Raw genomic sequence first — 15066 nt, 5'->3', positions numbered from 1 at the left:
GTACTCCTTGGTAGGTGAACTTGGTCCTGGCTGGGCTTCTTGTTGATCTTCTGGGGGCGGGGCCTGTTGTAGTGATTCTCAAGTGTCTTTGCCCCGGGCGGAGTTGCACCGCCCTTACACGGGGCCGGGCTGAGTCATCCGCTCGGGTTCGCTTTCAGGAGCTTTTGTTCCCTGAGCGCTTTCCGTAGAGTTCCGGAGGGCGGGAATGAAGATGGCGGCCTCCCGGTCTCCGGCCCGGAGGATCCGAGAGCCCGGGGCCCCACTCCTCAGTGCGCCCTCAGAGAACAGCGCCGATTTACTCCCGTCACCCTGCCTCCGGCTGCGCTCCGAGCTGACCGAGCCTGCGTCCGGTTCAAGGTAACCCCGAGCTTAGAGCTTACTCCTCGGCTCTGTCTCTGTAGCCGGCTTCCCTGTTCTAATACCTGTAAGCTCTGCGACACTCAGACACCCCCGATCCTTCTGTGACCCTGCAGGACCTGAGGCCACGCTGATCCCGCGTGGGCTTCACCCCGGTTAAGCCTCTGGAGCGATGTCCCTCAGCGGAACAGACTTTTAAAAGTCCCAATTTTGTGCTCCGTTGCTCCGCCGCTTGCCGGGAGCCGGCCCCTCCCCCCGCGGTCTATCTTCCCGTCGCTTTGGATTCACTTCTCCGCCCGTCCTACCTTTCGGAAAGTGGTTGATTTTCTGTTCTTAGAGTTGCTGTTCTTCTTCTCTTCGATCTCCCGTTGGATTTGTAGGTGTTTGTAATCTTTAGATAAGCTATCTAGCTGATCTCCCGCTACCTGAAGTAGTCTCAGCCTGCTACTTCTCCGCCATCTTGACCTTCTCCCCTAGCCTGCTTTTTTGGGCTGTGGTTCTAATGCCAGCTTAATTTTTAGAGCTGTAACATCATTATTTTTGTCTGTTTGGTTGCATAGTGTTGCTCAGGATCTTACTGGTCCCTGGTAGTCTTAACCAGGAGGATGGAAGGGGTTTTCCCAAAGCAGGGTACTTTTCAGTGGGTAAAGAGTATGGTGGAATTCCCCACAATGTCTCCTGGCAACACAGGTGTCATTGGGCAGGAGAGGAGAGTCTCAGGTTTGCACAAAGAATCTTTCTAGTCCAGGCTTCTCAGTGAATTGGGTCCCTGTTACTGGTTCTGCTCTTTGCTTTGGTGTTTCTAAAGAGAGAGTAGTCTCAGGCCTGGCAGGGAAGAAGAGCCTTTTCCTTAGCTGATTATTGTTGGAGAGCATCTTGATGAATGTCTCCTGATTAGTCCAAAGGAAGAAGGTTCTGCCTTCTGTCGCTAGGTTCTGTTGCTATGTTGGGGGTCAGGGAACAACTACCTCCAGAGACTAGAGAGAGAGGTACTGTCTGTGCACCAAGTCTGGTGAGCAGATAGCCGCTTTCCCTGTGAAGCCTGCCAGATAAAGCCTTTGTAATTCTTTACGATCAGGCCCAAAAGATCATGTTAGCCAGCTATCTTTTTGCACGTATCTGCCATTCCTACCCAGGCACCTCCATTTGAGATCTGTTTATTAGAGATGCTTAGCAGAGGTCTTCTCCAAGTGCCTCTGTCGAGACTACAATATTGATCTTTTCTAAGTGCCTCTGTTGAGACTGCCTTAGGGGGAATGGAGGGAAAAGGGGAACTCTTGAGAGCATTTTTCTTCACTCTGACTCAGTACTCACTACATTTCCTAGCCCTTTCTCTTCTTCCTCCCTCAAAGCCCACATCTATAAAATGGGAGAAACCTTTTGTTCATAGCTCCTTGGTAGTGAGAAGATCTCCACATCCATGTTGACCCACCTGAGCCTTACCCAGAGCTGTTCTGGGCATAAAAATGGAACATAGGGGAACTATTAATTTTTCCTGCTTAGCGCTTTATACTATCTCAGTAATTAATTGCTTGATTATTACTTTCATTTTAATTTGTTATTTAAATTGATCACCTCAACACTTGGCAGCTCAGCACTTGACAGTCATTAAGAGAGTACATTGGAACTTGGACAAATTCACTGGTTTTGTTATTTAACATGAATTTAATTTCTTGATAGTAAGGGTTTAATATCTAAGCCATTGTAGTAATGTATTTAATTTTCCATTTAGTGGCATGTAAAAATAATATACATATAAGTGAACTGTAGTTGGCGTCACCTTCGGTTTTTCTCATGGATTATTGAATGCATTATCTAATTAATAAACTCTCTTCCTGAAGTCTTGTCTCTCTATGGTGTGTTCCCTAGGCATCTGAGGTGAGACTTACAAAAATGTAAGTCTCATTCTTTTATTTCCTATTTAAATCCAATTTGTGTCTTGTCATTTCCATTAGAATACATTGCAAGCAATTCAGACGGTCTAAAAGCATTTGTAATTTATTCTAAACCAAATTCTTTACTATTATCTCTTGACATCTCCCCACTCCACACACATACACATATGTTGAACCCCACAAAATTATTTGCCATTGTCCAGAACTCCATACTCTTTCTCATAAGAATACCCTGCAAAATCTTGCTTGAAGGACTTTTCAGTTAACTCTCCTAGTCATAATTGATATTCACATTTTAAACTGTGTATTCAGTGGGGAAACTTTACTAATACCATAATTTTGTTTCTCCAATACAGATGTTAGGTCCATGGATCTTGGTTTTTTTATAACCTGTCAGGTAATAATAGTTTGTAGAGTTTTAAGTATACAGTTTTGAAAAAAAAAAGTGTTGTGACATGTAAAAATTACAGTTAAAATTTCAAATGTCTTTTAATAAAGTTTTACTGGTACACAGGCATGCTCATTCACTTACATATTGCCCGTGAATGTTTTGTGCTACAATGCAGAAATGAGTATTGCAACATAAACCATATGACTGTCAAAACCTAAAATATTTTGTATCTAGCCCTTTCCAATAAAAGTTTGCTGACACTCACTCTAAAGTATTCTTCTTTTGTTAAATCTCTCTGCTTCCAACCCAAGAAGTAACTGTCATTAATTTTTATCTCATTGCTCTTGTCATATTAACTTGAATAGCAATGAAATAATCTTCAAGTTTCTTAGCAGAGTGATGTTATACACATGAGATTTTTTTCTCTAGCCACTGACTCAAAAAATGTAGATTCTCTACATTATAATGAGTCATCTAATTAATGAGAGTGAATTATTCAATAAATGGACTCTTTGACTTAATTAAATATCCTTATTTACTTTTTTGTTGCTTTTGAAAATAACATTTGCATGTTTGCACATTGGTTCAATAAATTCATGATGTATCTTTAATCAGTTATTTAATTTAGGTACAGAGTTAATAATGCCAATATTTGTTCAAACTGGAGAAAATCTAGGACTCAAGGAAAGGAAGGATATTTTGAATACATATTTTGACAAAATGGTATGTAAAATACTTGTTTCATTTATTAGTAATTGTATTTGGTATGCACTGCCATATTTAGAATTCTGATAACACCCCAAAATGGTAATTATGTGAGACATGGATGTGCTACCTAACATTATCATGGTAATCATTTCACAACATAAATGGTTATCAAATCATCACACTGTACACCTTAAATTTACAAAATGTTATATGTTAATTATATCTCAATAAAGCTTAGCAAATAAAGAGTTAACAGTAAGCTAGAACTTATTAGAGATTATTTAAATCCCAGAGTCATTATTTATAGGATGAATATGTTTCAAGTTCATACACACACTAGATGAGAAATTTGTTGCATTCAGAAAATGTGACTCAGTTAGGGAATATATGCTTTCAAGCCAGAAAAAAATTAAAAAAAAAAGTGTGCTCTGTTTATTTTTTATTGTAATTTCTAATTATGTTGCTTTTTTTTTTTTAACTATACCTTTATTCTTACTTTTATAAATTAGTCATAAAAATGGTTTAAATGATCTTGTCCTTGTGTCAACCTGGCTAGGGTACAGTTCCCAGTATTCAAACATTAATCTAGGTATTCTTTGAAGATGTATCTTAAATATGGTTAAAATCAATAATCAGTTGACTCTAAGTAAAGGACGTTATCCTAAATAAATCTGAGTGAGTCTGATTCAATTACAAGAAAGACTTTTAAGGAAAATCCTGGGTCATCTGGAGGAAGAAATTCTCTCTGTGGACAGCAGCTTCAGCTTCTGCCCCAGAGTTCCAGCCTGCCCTCCCTCACAGCTTGCCCTAAGGATTGGATTTGCCCAATAAGTCAGTTTCTTATAGAAAATGTCATAATATGTCTTCAACTAATTTTACTTCCTTACTTCAACCCTGACTAGTAAACAAACTGTTAAATATTTTGACATAGCATTTCCCATATTAAATAACTAAGCCTGGGGCACATGGGTGGCTCAGTGGGTGAAAGCCTCTGCCTTCAGCTCAGGTCATGATCCCAGGGTCCTGGGATCGAGCCCCGAATCAGGCTCTCTGCTCAGCAGGGAGCCTGCCTCCTCCTCCTCTCTCTCTCTGCCTGCCAGATCTCTATCTGTCAAATGAATAAGTAAAATCTTTAAAATAAATAAATAAATAAATAAGCCAGATCATGTTATAGTAAAGCTTGCTGCCAATTATTGCACACTTGTACATCAAACTTTGATCCAGGCTTTTTGGAGGAAGAGACACGATGAAGAAATAATGCTTAAAATATTCATCTTTGGGGAGTTAGTAGAAACTTTCATAAAAAAGAAAAAAAGAAAAGAAAAGCAAGAATAGTATTGTTCTTTATTTTTCTTTATTTTTACTTTTATAAAACATTGCTTACTTATTTCAGAGAGAGAGAGGGAAAATGGAGTTTGGAGCCCAGGGAAAGGGGAAGCAGACTCCCTGCTGAATGGGGAGCATAATGCAGGGACCAGGAGATCATGACCAGAGCTAAAACCAAGAGCTGGACACATAAAAAACTGAGCCAACCAGGCACTACCCCCCCCATTTTATTTTAAATATTTTATTTATTTATTTAACAGACAGGGAGATCATGAGCAGGGGGAGGTTTCCTCATGCTTATTTCTAAGCAACAACTTTCACAAGAGAAGTAATCATTTTTTCTGATTACTACACATTACTTTTACCTCCTTTTAAACCTCAGACAGTTTATATTCATTTATGCCTGGCTTGTCTGGCTCAACATGTGTTTGAGATTCATTGAGTCAATTTGTTTATTAGAATTTCATAATTCTTAATTGCTGAAAGGCTGTTTCTTGCCTGAATACAGCACACTTTGTTTATCTATTCTCCCTTTGATGGACATTTAGAACATTTCAAAATTTTAGCTTTTTAAATAAGGTTTCTGTGTACATTACTATACAGATTATTCTGTGAACATCTATATTTTATTTGGGAAGGGGAAATTTGCAAATGAGTTGTTGGTCATAAGATATATGTGAGTCTAACATTATGAGAAATCATGAAAGGGTTTTGAGAAGTTGTTAAAGCATTTTACATTCCTACCATAAAGTTGTGAAAGTTCCTCTTGCTCTAAAGTGTTACAAAATTTAATTTGGCCAACCTCTTTTGAATCTGTTATAGAAATTTCAATTTGTCTGCAGTTCTAGATGACCATTTCGTTAATTTTATCTTTGGAGGTAATGTTTTTGTGCATTTCTATATGGATATCCTTGAGCTTCCCCCCGCCCCCAGAACACATATAATTTATTAGAAACAGATCCTTTGAGATTTTTACATTTATGATTTTTTTATGGTTTCTGATCATATTCAGTATAAATGTAATTAATTCCTACTCCTGAGATAAGGCTTCCCCTGATTACTTTACCAAATGCCCTCTGAGCTATGAGTTTGTTGTTGTTGTTGTTGTTTTGTTTTGTTGTCTTTTGTTATTGTTACTGGTTTGTTTTTTAGTTCAGCTGGTGAAGCCCTGCATAATCTAAGTGAATGTCTGGCACTCTATTTTAATCCTTATAAGTTTTCCTGGCCTAGAGTAAATGATTCAGATGCATGCATTAATATATTCTGTTAAATGCTCAAAAGATAATATTTGCAGACACCAGAGAGTTTTCTCTTTGACTTTCTACCCTCTAAAACATACCAATTTTAGCCACCATAATTCCCCCAGGATCCTTGAATTTAAATGTTCAACTCTAGGAGTCACTTATCCTGCCTAACTGCCTTGAACCTCTCTTTAGGCAGTAAGTAAAATAGGGTGGCCATAGGGCCCCTTCCTCCGTTTTCTTTCTCTCAGATGTTACTGCCCATCTTTACTCATATCCAGTGTCATCTCTCTCTCTCTCTGTCTCTGTTTCTCCCTCCCTTTATGTGTATGTGTGTGTGTGTTTGTGCTATTATTAGGTTATTTTAAGCAAGTTGATAAATCTGGTCTTAGAGTAATCTTCCCTTAATCATTAGTGTAGGTATTGTGATACCTCATTATGTTATTTATTTTTCTTTACTAAAAACTTTACAATTTCTCTTAAGGGTGAATTCTGGTATTATAAACTGAAGTGTTTGGGAGTATTTTGAGTTAAAAAAAAATGTTCCGAAGTAGAGCAGTGGGAGTGTTGACAGTATTTAAACTTAAAATCTCCTATTCTCTATTGTTAAAGCAAAAATTCCTCTGATGGGAAAATCCCTTGAGAGAAAAGCAATGATAGCAGAAAGGTGGGCCATAAATATTGCATGTTCAAACTTGCCTTTTCCACATATTTAAACATCAGCAATGCTTTCAGCTACATTTAATTCTCTTCCTAGAATAAGTTATTAGCTGTAAATAATGACACCTTTGAATAAGTGAGGCAGTATAAGTTAGTGCATCTATTATGTTAACTGTATGTTATGTTTTCAGGTACAAATATTCAGTGTACTTCAAATAATATATGCATAAAAAATCTTTCAAATTTGAAATGTTCTTTCAATAAAGTAAATATTTTAATTCAAATATATCATGAATATTTAGTATAATTAGAATTGATTTTCCTTGTTTAATTTAATAAAATAATAATTCTACTTCTTATCTATAAAATTAATAAAATTATATGTAACTGAGAAAACAACTGATTTATAGTGCTATATATTTTTTTTCTTTCATCAAGTATGTGGAGATAATTTGATAACAATGCCTAACAAAATCAATGACTCCTTTGGAAAAATGTTTACTAAAATCCTTTGCTCATTTTTTGATAAAGGTTATTTGTTTTTGTGCTGTTGAATTATATGTGTTCCTGATATATTTAAAGGATATTAACCCCTTTCAGATAGATAGATGCTTTGCAAATATTTTCTCCTATTGCATAGGTTGCATTTTATTTTGTTGATTATTTCCCTTGCAGTTACAGATGTTTTTTCATTTCATGTAATCCCACTGGTGTATTTTTGCCTTTGTTGTTTGAGCTTCTGGTATCATACCCAAAATATTATTGCAAAGACCATTGTCAAGATTTTTCCCTATGTTTTTTTCTAGAAGTTTTATGTTTTCAAGTGTTACATTTAAGTCTTTAATTCATTTTGATTTGATTTTTGTGTATGGCATAAGGTAGACATCCACTTTCATTCTTTTACATGTGACTATCTTGTTTTACCAACACTTTTTATGACCAAAAGGTATATGAAAAGGTCATTAATATTACTAATCAGCAGGAAAATGCAGATCAAAAGCACAATGGATATCTCTTCATACTTGTTAGGATGGCTATTATTGGAAAATAAAAGATAATAAGAGTTGGTAAAGATGTGAAGAAAAGGAAACACTTGTGCGTTGTTAGAAGGAATGTGAATTAGTGTAGCCATTATGGAAAGCAGTATGGAGGTCTCTCATAAAATTAAAAATAGAGTTAACATATGATCCAGCAATTCTACTTCTGGACTCGCTAAGTCTCTCTCCACCTCCAGGAAGATTTATGGAATGTTACTTGAAAATTAATTAAAGCATATTACAAAAAAAGAAGAGGAAAATTCTGATTGTGAGGAGGAATCTCTAGACTGAGTGTCACAGGGATTTTAAGGATTTATTTGCTTTACTTTGAAGGTGCATGAGACTATTAAACTAATTTTTATTTTTTCTGGATAATAATTTCCAGAGCCTCCTGATAGAAATAAAGGAAATTATTCTATGTGGGAATTCTTCATTTCAGGGCTAGGGGAATTTTCTAAAATAATTTTGACGGACAATGAGCATCCCACTTTCAAAGTTAATAAAGCACATGAGGAAACAAAACACAATGAGCAATAAGCAGCAGAAAAAAACAATAGAAACAAAAATCATAAAAACTGGTATTGTTAAAGACTCACCAAAAAACAAATAATTGTATTATTTTCAAGAAATTTTTGAAGAGCTTGAAAATAAGAGTAAAAAATACAATGTTACTTCCAAGTCAATTTAACAAGAAATAACTGACAAACATAAAGTAACAAACAATGTAATAAGTGAAGCAAACATTAAGGGGATGAGCCTGGCAACATTTTGGAGATAACTAAAGGAAGAAGTAGATGAGTGGAAGCTAAACTGTGAAAGAGAATGATTACAATTTGCCACAATGAGAAAAAATGATGAAGATAAAGAAAAGAGGTTACCAAAATTGGAAAGTTTTGTGGGCTGATTTATTTAAAAAGAGTTTTCAAAGAATATAGTTAGGGCAAAGAAATATGTAAATATTTAATGGTTTAGGCATTTATAAAAATCATGGAAGACAGTGATATATCTATTCAAGAAGGCAGTTTGGGACGCCTGGGTGGCTCAGTTGGTTAAGCAGCTGCCTTCGGCTCAGGTCATGATCCCAGCTTCCTGGGATCGAGTCCCACATGGGGCTCCTTGCTCAGCAGGGAGCCTGCTTCTCTCTCTGTCTCTGCCTGCCACTCTGTCTGCCTGTGCTCGCTCTCTCTCTCTCTCTGACAAATAAATAAATAAAATCTTTATAAAAAAAAAAAAAAAAAAGGCAGTGAACCAAAAGCAAAATGAAAAAACAAATAAAACCATAAGCTAGCATTTAATAATGAATCTGACATGAAAGAAAGAGAAATATAACAAAAAAAAAAAAAAAAAGGGACAGAAAGACCGAGACAGAGAAAGAGAAGTTTTCAGAACACCCAAAGGGAAAAAAAAGACACTTTAAAATGTGGCTGACAAACAAGTGACTTCTTAAAAGCAATATAAAAGCTAACAGAATTATAAAAAAAAAAATTCAATGAGATGAAAGAAAAAAAAATCAGCCCTGATTTATAAATCCAGCCAAAATACCCTGAGCATATGAACAACTAACATTCAGCGAAGAAAATCTTCAAGAATATACATATGTATAATTTCTCAAGCAGAAGAAAAGAGTGATTAATATGCAATATTTCTAAAGTGAAAAAAATGATCAGCAAAGGAAATATTAATTTGACTTTGGAACAGAGAAATAATGATATCTAATGAGCTAAAAGGAAAAATAAAACATAAGATAACACTAATAAAATTGATGTGTAGATTAATGGAGTTAACATTATTGAAGTTCCTTTGGTTATCTAGGAAAATAAAATTTTATGAGTTCAAATTTGATAAGATCATTATGCATGTTGAAATTTATTGGTAAATATTAAAGAATGAAATTGGTATAAATTGCAAAAAGATGGTAACAATTAAATGCAAAAAATGTACAAATTAAAAATATGAGGGAACATTAAAGAGAAAAAAGTGTCTATTGTGAAAGATAGAAAACACAAAATCAAATGAGACTTTTAAACAGGGATATATCAGTAACTAAATGAAATACATATAAGTACATGCTCCAATGAGAAGTAAAACAGGTGTTGAACTAAAACATACAAAATTGAACTATATACTATTTACAGAAGAAAAAATTGTGAGCATATGGAGGAACTGAAAGTAAAATAACCTATTTTACAAAAAGGATGTAGTATCAGCAGCAACATTAACCTCTTCCAAACAGGATTTGTAATTTTATTGTTAAATATTATTAAAATTTGAAAAGCTTATCTCTATTTTATTACAATATGTATCTTATTAATGATCTGTCTTCACAAAATACGTCAGTCCTTAATGATGTTATTTTGTAGGCTTATTCCATTTGCAGATTTGAAAGTTATATTCACTGAAAATAAAGACAAACACCATATAACAAGACACATATAAATGAACTTACCAATGGTCCATGACTATTTTAATGACACTAGGACATTCATGTCTAATTTCTACCTTTCTTTTAATGTTTACATGAATTATTAAGGTTTTATATATTTTATTTTATTAAAAATAAATTGTCTAGACCATGTTATTTATTAAAAACATCAAAAAATTAATCTATTTCTTACTTCTTATATGTTGTGAATAATATAAATATATTAATTAGCTTGTTCTTTCCCCCTTTACTTAGATTATCTTGAGTCTTTATTTAGATGAAAATTATTATAGCTCTCTATAATATTTCAAACTATTAAGAGAAATATGAAGGTGAATTAAACTATATTTAATTATCATGTGTAAATTTTGTGTAAATGCTACCTATGTAGTCACATATCCATGAATCAACAGTAAATCCTAACTAATTAGTGAGATTCACACAAGCAAGAAACAGGTAGTCAACAAAAATGAAAAGACCTTTTTATATGATTATTCTTAAAAAGAGCCACTGATAGTAAAGGCAAGAATGTTCAGTAAATGTGAATAAATCTTTTTTAGATTATCTAACTCAGAGGCTATAGTTAACCAATCACTGCTTTCTTTAAATGTATTTTGTTTTGTTTTGTTTTGTTTTTTAACTTAAGGTATTATTTTGAGAATTTAAATGACAATTAGATACATACAAATGTAATAGCTTATCCAATATGGTTCTGACAGGAATAGACAGATTGAAGTGTAGATAATTTCAACCAAAGGAATAAAAAGTCTTATTTTAGATATACTGTGCTTCATTCAAATGTAAGCATAAAGTACACTAAGTTCCTTCATCATGAAAATAAATTGGTTAAAAATAGTTTTAATTAATTTGTCCTTCAACAGATTTGTGTTATTTAATTTTATTTTTTCCTCAATTATTCTGGATGGAAAAGAGATCATTTATTATTATTTAAAATATCTCAGATGTCTTTCCAGTTCTTTCCTAGACTGTCTTAGATTTTTTTTTTAAGAAAGTGAGCAGAAAAACTTACGTGATGTGCTTAAAAAGTAAGTTTCTCAAAGATGCAGAGTTGAGGGGAGTGTCCATTGAGATGGTTTGCTAAAATATTTTTAAAATACCAGGTGCCTAACGTTTGAGATATTTTGTTTTGTAAGCTCTACACTATCAGGATATGTCTTAAAGATAGAGTATTCTCAGATTTCAGATGAAGAAGCTAAGCTAGACATGAATTCAACATTTAACTTGATCTGAGTGATAGAAAAATTAAGTGCCTACTATAAGTGTAAATGTTATTTTCTGAAAGCATAATTCAAGGATTATGTTTCTGCTGTATATATGATATATTATATATAAGGTACATAAAACACACACAAGCATATTTAATTGCATATAATAGGGTAGAAAAAATACAATGCTATGTTAACACTATTGCCAAGGATATGGCATAACAGGTATTTTTACACTAGAAGACTTCAAATTGATACAATTAGAGGACGGTAATTTGGAATTCACTCTCCAAATGATGCATATCAAATTAGAAGATGGATAGGGGTGCCTGGGTGGCTCAGTTGGTTAAGCGGCTGCCTTTGGCTCAGGTTATGATCTCTGGGTACTGGGATTGAGCCCTGCATCAGGCTCCCTGCTCAGGGGAGAGCCTGCTTCTCCCTCTCTGTCTGCTTCTCTGCCTACTTGTGCTCTCTATCTCTCTTCAAATAAATAAATAAAATCTTTTAAAATTAATTACACTGATAGAAATTTATCCCATAGAATATTGAAAAATCACCAAGACAAATTGGCTCATTTGATCACACTAACATTGTTGATTAGAAACATAGATGTCCACTTATTGTGAGAATACAAAATAGTTAATTATATACATAATATGGATTACAAAGAAAACACTTAAAGAATAAATATTATTTACAACAGAAAATTACAGAGGTGTGTGCATTAACACCTTGGAGTAAATTTAAACAATTATAGTAAAAAATTCTGTATGTATTTTTTTTTCTGTGAGAGTGTACCATATACTGATATTAGTAGGCTTATTTCTGAAAACTGGTTTAAATAATTATGAGTACAGGGACTGGGGAAGGGCACATTAGAGTCTTTTATTTACTCCTTTACTTGGGAATTTTACTATTTCATGTAACATGCTATTGCTCTACTTTTTTCTTTCCTTTTTTTTTTTTTTTGGTATTGCTTTATTTTTTAATGTGAATAAACAAGTTCTCTTATTAGAGAATATTAAAGGTAGAAAATAAATTTATTTGAGGTGTGTCTGGGTGGCTCAGTGAGTTGGGCCTCTGCCTTCGGCTCAGGTCATGATCTCAGGGTTCTAGGATCCAGCCCCGCATCAGGGAACCTGCTTCCCCCCTCTCTCTGCCTTTCTCTCTGCTTACTTGTGATCTTTCTTTGTCTGTCAAATAAATAAATAAAATCTTTTAAAAAGGCAAGATAATATGATACGTTGATGATTTTGACTACATAGACTTTAAGAGTTATGAAGGAAAACTACAAATTAAGTTAGAGCCATTGGCTCTCTCCTAGCTTCAATTTTCCCATGTGTAAAAAGCATAGCAATTTTTGTTTTAGTATGCCCTTACTTTAATTAATAATTCAAGTAACAACTGTAAAGGTGTTAGTTCCATACCTGATGTATATGGATATACTCAGTAACTGTTAATTACTATTATATCTTTAAAAACAAACAAAAAGACGGAAGATGACACCTGATTAAATTGTGAAACCACTTTTTTGGATGAATATTTTAAATAATTAATTTAATTCCTGATTGGTTCATGCTATTTTAGGGTTTTAAGAAATATTACCACATTATAGTTTTTCTCATTTAATGGCGTTAACATTTACTTTAATCAGAAAGTTTCAGCCTTATTTTCCTATATCTCCTGATTACTTAATATATTCCCAGCCTCATAATATTTGATTTATTTATTTATTTATTTATTTGTAAAGATTTTTATTTATTTATATGAGAGAGAATGAGAGAGAGCAAGAGTGAGTGGGGAGGGTCAGAGGGAGGAGCAGACTCCTCACTGAGCAGGGAGCCTGATGCGAGACTTAATCCTGGAACTCCGGGATCATGACCTAAGCCAAAGGTAGTCGCTTAACCACTGAGCCACCCAGGTGCCCCAGCTTCATAATGTTTTAAATATTAATGTTGCCCCCAGCATATTTTTTGATTTGTTATAGCATATTAATAAATATAATTTATATTTTCATGCATATATTTTATAATTTGTTTTTTTACTGAACCTTTACTTCTAGTACTTAAATATTATATTTTCCAAAGTTCTGTAGAAATTCAGTAGTAATATTTACAGAGAAAGTTCATTTTGTCTCCATTTCTTTAGATCTATAATTTTTAGGACGTTAGCTTGAAATATTACAAAAATGTTAAATAATAGTTAAGACTACCAAACATCATTTATTTTATAATCTGAAAAAGAAAAAGTCATATTTATTTTAAATTTAATTAAAATAAATATTATTCTGTGCCAATACCTTTATTATGTCAATGAATAGAGCCACAACTTTTCTGCATAATGATCTCATTTCAGTCTTCTGAAGAGGTTAAGCTATAGATTTCATGCTTTAACAAGATGATTGTTAGACTTTCTATAAATTGATGAGGAATTGAGATGTTTTCCTTTTGTTAGGATATTCCTTTGGACAAATATGTCCTTAATTTTCTACTTTTGTTGCAAAGAATTTGAACAATATCTGAAAATATCCTATAGCCATGTGAAAGAATGCTAAATCAAGTTATCCAATGAACAATTCTGAATATGTAACACCTGTATTTACCAATAGCATGTTTGTCGAAAAGTGTGATGAATTAAATTCTTTGAAATATTAATTTATGATTTTTATATTTTCTTAGGCTTTTTTTCTTAGTTATTTTGATGCTTTGTCAGTTACTTTAATCCTCCAGTGTATGTGTGTTTGATTGTATGGGCTTTTTTTATTATCTTATGAGATTATATATTTTCTTCTGCAATACTTATATACATGACAATATTTCAAATAATCAAACTATACTAGTAACTTAATAATCTACATACTCAAACAATTGTCTCATCTGGAAAACTGGACAATAAATTCTCATAATCTTTCTGTGAAAATTTATAGATCTAATCCACATAAATTATCCAAAACAGTGTCCTGTAAATAGAGGTTGTAAGAAAATGAAATTTTAGGGTAAAAATCTTAGGGCTTACATTTTAATTTTTCTAGATATTTTTCTTAGATCAAACATCAGCCTAAAAATTATTCTAGATTCTACTAATCCTAATTCCTAAAGTAAGTAGAACACAAAAGACACTTCTACCTCCATGATCACATTCAAATGTAATGGGATGTCATATATGCCATTAATAGCTGTCCACATTATGATGTGAGAAGCATTACGAGATTCCATTATAATTAACATAGTTTAATATCTTCATCCTTTATCTTCCTCAAAACCAATTCAGTGCAAAAATTCCTACTCTTCATGTATTTTGCTTAGTAAAAAAGCATTATCTTCAGAAACAGAAAACTTCAGAAAATGATGTCTAATACCTACGTGCAACAAAACAATAATTTCTTCTATTTACTATGAATATTGAGGCAATCATAACAGAACCGTATTTTTGCATTATGCTATCTGCCAATCACTTGACTCTACATGCATATAATCTACCTTCTCTGCTGTTGCTATACACACATTTTTACCCTGCCAGTGTCATCTCATTTCAAATTTTCAAGAGCATACTTTATCTGCTATTTTCACTTCCTCCTATGAAATAAATTTCCCCTCTGTCCTAAACTATGACCATCTGTGTAAAATCTTGCTATAATAGCTTCCATTTTAAAAACAAAGAAAAGTATAATTAAAAAAAATCTTCTCAATATCCCATCCCTTTCCAGCTACAACCTCATTTCTCTAATACCCTTATTAAGGCCACTATCTCTCATTCCATTATTTTAGCACATTTGGGATAAGCATTAATTTTCATAAATTCAA

The sequence above is a fragment of the Enhydra lutris genome, unplaced genomic scaffold, assembly GCF_002288905.1.
Source record: "Enhydra lutris kenyoni isolate GAN:26980312 unplaced genomic scaffold, ASM228890v2 scaffoldscaffold3, whole genome shotgun sequence".
Lineage (NCBI taxonomy): Eukaryota > Metazoa > Chordata > Mammalia > Carnivora > Mustelidae > Enhydra > Enhydra lutris.
The sequence above is the reverse complement of the archived record's forward strand: the minus strand, read 5'-3'. Positions refer to the sequence as shown.